Below are 8604 nucleotides of genomic sequence, written 5' to 3'. Positions count from 1 at the left end.
CACCAAAAGTAACTGTAAACTGTAATAGGTGAATTTTATGATATTTAACTTACATCTCAAAGAAGTTCAACAGAAAAAATAAGTAAAAGTCTAAAGACAATATAAGAAAGTAGAAATTATGAACCTTGATTGGATCCTAGATCAGGGTATAAAATAGCTATTAGAGAGATCAGGAGACAAATGGGAAACCTGAATTTGCACCAGGTATTAGACGATGTTTTTGAGTATTTCTTAGGTGTCACCATATGGTAATGCAGGAGATAGATGTCTTTATCCTTGGAAGATGTGAGCTGAAGTACACAGAGGTAAAATTTTTCCAACTGACTTTCAAATAGCTCAGAAAAATAAAAGTGCCTATACTTTGAATGAAAGAGCAAATGCAGCAAAAACGATAATTGGTGATTGGTTAGTATCCAATGTACCACGCTACTTTTTAACTTTTCTGTAGGTCTGAAGTGTTTCAAAACAAAATGCTGGAGGAAAGCAGCACTCTCATTTGAAACTGTAACCAAACACAAAAGGAATCACCAGTGCAGTTAGCTGTGCATTTTAGAAGCACATAGTTAACACATAAATATATAAATACTACCAACTCTTTGTTAGCATTTAGAAACTAGAAGGAATCAATGGGAACTTAAAGACTAAAATAATTACGCAGAGACTGAACTAGTTAAAGCTCTAGTTCACTTAAAAATGCTATTTTTAAGTAATACTTTGTTTTTGAGACAGTCTTCGCTCTATCACGTGGGCTAGACCTCAAACTGCTGGGCTCAAAGGGCCCTCCTGCCTCAGCCCCCAGAGTGCTAGGATTACAGGTATGAGCCACTGACTTGGTCATAACAAATCCTTTTTGAAATATCATTTAAGTCAAATCAATATGGTTATTAGTTGGTGCTGAAATTGCTAAGATTATGGGCATTACCGAAAAAGCATTGCTGAATGAGGGTCAATTAATTTTTCCATATGGAAGAACGCCTATTCCATCTATATTTCTCGGCTGATATAAAGACCAAACAAGATCATGTATACTAAAGCACAAAATTTTCCATTTTGTACCTTCCTGTTGATAGGGACAGAAATACTTGATTAAATCTACCCATCATTTCTGGTTACTTTCACTATAATTGGAGCACCTCAATTGTGTAGTCAACATTGCACTAACAATTCATGTAAAGACACTGTCAATGTTCATTATAACAATTCATTATAAAACTGCATTACTCTTAATTCAGACATTTTGTCTTATTACTTGCTATGCCACACTTTTTTTTTTTTTTTTTTGGCCAGGGCTGGGTTTGAACCCACCACCTCTGGTATATGGGGCCGGCACCCTACTCCTTGAGCCAGAGGCGCAGCCTGATGCCACAACTTGTAACAGCATGCTTTTAACAATTTAATGTTTTAAAAGCTTAAAACTCATCAAACACACTAATACAAAAGAGAAGTCTTATTAATGAATCAAAAGGAAAGTTCTCATGGAAGTACAAACAAAAAGTTCCATCTACAGTTTTTACAATAAAGAAAGCATTCTTAGCTGAGTATTGTGCAGGGTGCCTATCGTCCTAGCTACTCAGGAAGTTGAGGCAAGAGGATGCTTTGAGCCCAAGAATCTGGAAGTTGCTGTGAGTTACAACACCATGGCGCTCTACCCAGGGTGACAGAGTGAGACTCTGTCTCATAAAAAAAAGAAAGCATTCCTGCCTTTGAAACTGCAAGCGAAGATATCTAAGAAAAAGACATGCTACATGAAGGTGTAGATTAATTACTTCATACACCCAGAGGAAACCTTGGGCAAAGATAGAAATCATACTCACTAGCATGGGTATAATCAAAAAGATGGGTAATAAATAAGTGTTGGTGAAGATGGGAAAAATCAAGGAACCCCCCCAACACTGCTACTGGGAATGTAAAATGGTGCAGCTGCTTTAGAGAACAGTTTGGCAGATCCCCAAAATGTTAAACACAGAGTTACGTGGCTCAGCACCTGCAGCTCAGCAGTTACAGCGCTGGCCACATACACCGAGGCTGAAGGGTTTGAAATCAGACCCAGCTTGCCAAATAACAATGACAACTACAACAAAAAAATAGCCGGGCATTGTGGTGGGCACCTGTAGTCCCAGATACCTGGGAGGATGAGGCAAGAGATCACTTAAGCACAAGAGTTTGAGGTTGCTGTGAGCTGTGGTGCCACTGCACTCTACAGAGGGCGACATAGTAAGACTCTGTCACAAAACGAAACGAAACAAAAACGTGGAGTTATGTGACCCAGCAATTCTGCTCCTTGGTATATCTAACCAAGAAAAATAAAAACATCTGTCCGTGCAAAAATATGTACATCTATGTTCACGCAGCATTATTCAATATAAGCTCAAAAGTGGCAAAACCCAAAAGTCTTTCTTTCTTTCTTTCTGAGACAGTCTCACTTTGTTGCTCCTGGTATAGTGCCGTAGTCTCACAGCTCACAATAACCTCAAACTCTTGGGCTCAAGCCATTCCCTTGTCTCAGCCTCCCAAGTAGCTGGGGACTACAGGTGCCCGCCACAATGCCCAGCTATTTTTACATACGAGGTCTTGCTCTGGCTCAGGCTGGTCTCAAACTTGGGAGCTCAGGCAATCCACTCCTCTCAGCCTCCCAGAGTGCTAATATTATAGGCATGAGCCACCACGCCTGGCCTCCAAAAGTCTTTCAACTGATAAATAAACAAAATATGGCATATGCATACACTGGAACATTGTTCAGCCATAAAAGCAAATGAAGTATTGCTACATGCTACAAAATAGATGAACTTGCAAAACATTGTGTTAAATCAAAGTAACCAGACACAAAAGACCACATGTCATTGTGATTTCATTTATGGAATGTAAAAAATGTCCCCAGGTAAATCTGTAGAGACAGGAAGTAGATGAGTCATAGCGAGAGGCTGAATACCCAAAAGCTAAGAAAAAAATCAGGAATGATGGCTAATAAGCAAGGCTTCCTTTTGGGGAGCAATAAAAATATTTTAGAATTACATAGTAGTCATGGTTGCTCTATGACCCTATGACTGTTAAAAACCAGCAAGCTGCAAGTCCTGGGCTTAAGCGATTCTCTTGCCTTGGCCTCCCAAGTAGCTGGCACTACAGGTGCCTGCCACAACACCTGGCTATTTTTTGATTGTAATTGTCATTGTTGTTTGGCAGGCCCAGGCTGGATTCAAATCCACCAGCTCTGGTTGTATGGGGCTGGTGCCTTAGTCGCCTGAGCTACAGGAGCTGAACCTTCACACTTTTTTTAAAGAGTGAATTTTATGATCTATGAATTATTTCAATAAACCTATTACTATATAGAAGATTCAGTTTGCTGCTGCAATAAATAAATAAATAACCAAAAGACATTTAAGAAGTCCACAGAATAATAAATATAAATGACCAATACAAAAAAAAAACCCAGTTGTAATCAGATAAATATAAACTTTTTTTTGAGACAAGAGTTTTACTTTGTTGCCCTGGGTAGAGCATTATCACAGCAACCTCAAACTCTTGAGCTTAAGCAATTCACTTGCCTCAGCCTCCAGAGTAGCTGGGACAATAGGCACCACCACAATGCCGGTTAGTTTTTAGAAATGGCATCTCGCTCTTGCTCAGGCTGGTCTTAAACTCCTGAGCTCAAGCAATCTACCTGCCTCAGGCTCTCAGAGTGCTAGAATTAGAGGTGAGCGGCACAGCGCCCAGCCCTAGATAAATAATAAACTTGAACAAAACCAAAGAAACAAACTGGACCAAAGCAAAAGACAAGAAGAAATAAGCACAGCAAGCGATCAAGTTTTATTTTATTCCTAGGGACCAAAAAAGCTACTGAAAATAACAAGCAGCCAAATAAGAATAAATGAAATACCAGGCATACAGAATTATTAAATAGTTATAGTGTGTGATACGAGAAATAGGGACACTTTGGAGATTATTAATAGGGTAGAGGGAAAATTACCAATTCTCCAAGCATTAAGTGACTTGGGCTGGTGTCCCAGAACCTAAGACCTCAGGGGCTGAGGATTTTCCATCACAGACTAAATGTCTTGGGCAAAAAGATTTCCCTCAGATTAAAAAGCAAAGGGGGAGAGGGAGTAGGACAAAAAAGAGAGAACAGGAAAGACCACCCCCCTGCCCAAGCCTGCCAAAATGTTACACAAGGAAAGACCTCAGGATCCTTAAGGCAGGAATCCCCAAACCCTGGCCCCCGCAAGTCTGAATTTCATGCCAGTGAGGCAGCGAGACCAAGAGACCAAAACAGCTACATGGGTCACAGGAAAGGTGGGGATGGACAGCTGGCATGGACCAGGAGTGTTCACCTGGTGAGTGGGAGCTCCTCAAACTAGGGACAAGAAGAGATTATTAAACACCCACCTACCAGTACTCCTGGGATAGCAAAGATGGACAACAGGACACAGAGAGCTGTAGGAAGTTCTAGGGAAGAGGTACTTAGCATACAAAACAAGAAATTAATAAATACCCAACCAATCATCCAGCATTCCCAGGAGAGGAAACATTAGAATCAAAGAGGTAGACAACAGGATGTGGACTGAGAGTTCACACACAAAAACAGATAATCTTGAAATTACAACCATCTATAGAAAAGCATGCTACTTGAATTTCTAGATGAATTAGATGGCAGAGAAATGAAAACACTCTATAACTTGGGAGACTGAGCACTGGTGTGTGTTCATCATGGCCATGTGGATGGAATGTGTGCAGGATACCAGGCCAATACCCAATTTCACACTAACACATCATTCCAGCCAGAGGACTGGGTATGCATAAATAAAATCTAAACCAAGAACTGCTTCAAAGTCAGATGTCCTAGGCCCTATAAACTTCTCTAGAAGCACCGTACATCTATGCGCTCTAAGTAACCTCATGGATAAAGTTATATAATTACAAATCTGCCTGGCCATGTGAGCTAGAAACCCTAGCACACAAGACAACACATAGCAACACAGAGCAAGCCTTATTCATTCCCAAAGCATAGAAACCACTTAAGATGTGGAAGCTTAGAAGGGAACCCCTAGATTTTCTTAGACCTTTGACAGCATTAGCCTAGAAGAGAAAGGAGCATCCATGACTGGCTGGGTAAAGACTATAACAAAGTTCAGAACTGTGCAAAGAAGCAGGAAGAAAACTCAGGACAGGCAGCATGAACTGGGAAACCACAGAGCTGTCCTTACCTTGCTCATCAGTGAATTAAAGAAGGGAAATCTAACCCTTGTAGACTGTTATTATTGTTATTTTTTTTTGAGACAGTCTCTCATTTGTCACAGTACAAATGTGCCATGGCATCACAGCTCACAGCAACCTCAAACTCTTGGGCTCAAGGGATTCTCTTGACTCGGCCTTCCAAGTAGCTGAGACTACAGGCACCCACCATAATGCCTGGATATTTTTAGAGATGGGGTCTCAGTCTTGGTCAGGCTGGTCTCGAACCTGTGCGCTCAGGCAATCCACTCACTTCAGCCTCCCAGAGTGTTAGGAATGGGCGTGAGCCACCGTGCCTGACCCTTTCTGTATACTATTAATATTACTGAGGTAAAAAACTGCAGGCTTCCCTTTCCTTACTGTCTAAGAACAAAAACATTTTATAAAACAAAAATAGCAAACAATCTCCCTACTCCTTCAAAATCATAAGCTTTTTTCTCATTAACGTTCATAACTTCTTCTAGTATTTTAAAGTGACTGTCCTTGCCACTCATCTACTAAAGTACACAAGTGCATATTACACACATATACAGAAGTGATACTGATAACATTTATTTACGGCCTACAGACGGTGAGTTTGGAAAACCAGTGCAAGACCACCAACAGGTATTTTGAGAGGAAAGAAGGAATCAGCATTTTTTTTTTCTTATTTGAATCTCCCTAAAGTGAAAGGAATCTAACCATCCATAGAAAAAAATCTCACCTCGCAAATGGTAGACAGATTCTTTCCTATAATTTGCCCTTTTTTCCTGAAAGCCCTATGAACAAAGTGCTGTAATGGAGTTACTGCTTCAACGTAAGTGATACAGATGACTGCATTCAGCAGACACACTAGAGAGCAGCATCTGGATTTTGGAAAAGAAATGTGAAAATGGCTATTGGTAAATCATGCCAAGGTCGAATCAGGATGTCAGAGGACTTCATATACACATAAGAATAAGCTACTATAAGTAATTCTGGGAGTCACCATGTTTTCCAAACAGTGGTAACTCCTAATTCTCTCCTTTAGGGTATGGTTATCAACCCCCAAAATAAATTCACTGCCTATTACCAGGAAATCTCCTCCTGCTAGTCCTTAATATGCTCAAGCAGTACACATTTAACAGTGGAATGCCAGTTATTATGATGTCCTATCACAATCCCCCCAATACAAAACACTGAAATACAAGTTATTATGATGTCCTATCACAATCCCCCAATATAATTTTAGTCTTAGAGAAGGATAGTGTTTAAGAAGGCAAAGAATTCTTCTTGAATTATTCTTTGACTCTGCTGAAGAACAGAAAGACAAAGAGTCTGTATGTGCCAAGAATCTGAAACAAACCAAAAACAAACACCCTAGCCCAGCAAAATAAGTGGCTCCTGGAAGATGACTGTGAGATCATCTACACATTCATTCATTCAGTGAAGAAAAGTGCGAATAACTTTTATGTTCTAGGCACACTGCATGGAAACAATGATAAGACATGGCTCTGAAGAAATTCAAGGCCTAAAAACATTTAAGATAATATTTTACAGTAATACTGTATTTGAATACAAGTCATTTTATAACTGTATTAATAGGAAGAGAAAAACATTAGCTAATAAGATACATTTAAATGCATTAGTAAACATAAGCTAAAAGGAATGCCTTATACTGTTTACTAACGAAATTTGTTATACAATTTTTGAAACGTAATTCAAGTTGTAATTTACTTTCAGGAAAAGAATTAACTTATGACACATGTTTTATAAAGGTTGTCCCCAAGCAGACCAAACACAATTTGTAAATTAGGTGCTTTTCAGCTTGATACGTAGGGCGTGGCACTGAAGTTCTCATACTACCTCAATGACACTTAGATGAGCTCTCACAAGGCTGGACATTCAGGTTTCCAAGCAAAGACCAGTTAACTCCCTAATTCTCCCTAAATCCTGAAACAACACTGCCATCTCTGTGTGCAGACACCCTCGCCTACTTACACCTATATACACCGGCTAAATCACACAAATCACATCTCCCACTTCTGGAAATTTTTCAGGAAGGAAGGAAACACGCCCTCACCTAAAATATCTACATTCTCTTCCTCGTAGCTAGATTACCCGAATATGGGCTAAACCTGTGCGAGAACCCAAGGCTATTCGATTCAGGAGGGTCTAATGACTTCAAGTCTGAAAAAGTCAATCCTTTAACTGGCAAAGCAAAAACAAAAAACAAACAAACCCCCCAAAGAACAAAACACAAAAAACCCTGGCGGAGATGCTTAAAAAGCAACTCCTCTGGTACAGACAAGGAGTAAAAAGAGAAGGAGCGGAAAAGGGCGGAGAGAGGCGCGGGGACTGCGGCGGCGGGTTTCCCCAGGTCGCGGGGACTTCGGAGAGGCGGGCCAGAGGTGCGAGGTGACCTTCCGACTAGACCAACTCGGAGGGGCGGCTCGGCGCAGGGGCCTCGCTGCAGCCGCCCGCTCTCGGGGCGCACTCACCCGCACAGCCGCGAACGCGGCGCGCCGGATTCCAGCCCGGGCTCATTCTGCCGTAGCTAGTCCCGGAGAGGAACTCGGGATGTGCAATCTCGGCAGCCCGACCCGGTGCTTGGGCCTCAGCCCGCTGCCACCCGGACACACCCCCGCCACCACCCCGGCGGCCCCAGCCCCTCCCCGGGAGGCCGGGCGGGCATCGCTCACCTGCACCGCGAGCCGCTCCGCCGCCCCACGGGCTCCAGAAGCCGCGGCAGCGCTGGCTCCGGCCGAAGGATGCTGAGCCCTTGTCGCCTGGGAGGCGCCGCGCGGGGAGCGGCAGAAGGAGGAGTCGGACGGGCGGCGGCGGCGGATCCGAAGAGGCTGGAGGAGGAGGAGGAGGACTCCAGCGCTCCGCTTTGGGGAGTTCCACCCTCCTCCTGGCCGCTCTGCAGCAGCAGCCACCGATCACTTCCGGGGCGCTGGGATGAGGGGTGGGGCCGCTGGGGAGCGACTTCCTGTCCTCGGGCGGAGAGGAGGTGATCCCGGCCCCGGCCGGAGAACAATGGCTTGCTGGGCGAGAGTTATCCGGCCTCCGCCCTCGCGTGTAGAGGGCGGTCTGCGCTGCTTTTCGGGAGGCTCCCTTTGAGCGCCGCGGGGTGAAGTCACCTCCCGAGGGCCTGGGAGTGGCCGCGGGCCTTGCGGAGGTTCCCGGATCTCGGCGTCGGCGCTGCGGTCCTTGTCTTTCTTTGGGGGACCAGGAGGGGGCTTTAGGGGAAGAAGGGGAGAGCGGAGGCCGCCATCTTGCTTCTGGGGGGCTCTTTCTCCTAGGGCGTCTTAGAGTTGGGGGCGCTCAGGTCCCTGGCCGGAGTTTTTCAGAGAGGAACTGGAGACGTGGCTTGTGGTGGGCCAAATCCTAGGAGGTGGATCAGTTGCCCGACCTGGC

General features: G+C 43.7%; 1 protein-coding gene across 1 annotated transcript in view; it reads right to left on the bottom strand.

Moving 5' to 3' along the window:
• RALA (RAS like proto-oncogene A) overlaps positions 1 to 8159 on the bottom strand; it is an 85233-nt gene extending 77074 nt beyond the window's left edge. The window contains exon 1 of the mRNA XM_003797541.2: positions 7887 to 8159. The gene's annotated coding sequence lies outside the window, so the exon portion shown is untranslated. The remainder of the gene's footprint in view (positions 1 to 7886) is intronic.
• Between the last annotated feature and the right edge of the window lie 445 nt (positions 8160 to 8604).

This window comes from Otolemur garnettii, unplaced genomic scaffold, assembly GCF_000181295.1.
Source record: "Otolemur garnettii isolate 467f Iridium unplaced genomic scaffold, OtoGar3 scaffold00119, whole genome shotgun sequence".
NCBI classification, from domain to species: Eukaryota; Metazoa; Chordata; class Mammalia; order Primates; family Galagidae; genus Otolemur; species Otolemur garnettii.
Note: the sequence above shows the minus strand (reverse complement) of the source record. Positions and strands in the feature narration are given on the sequence as shown.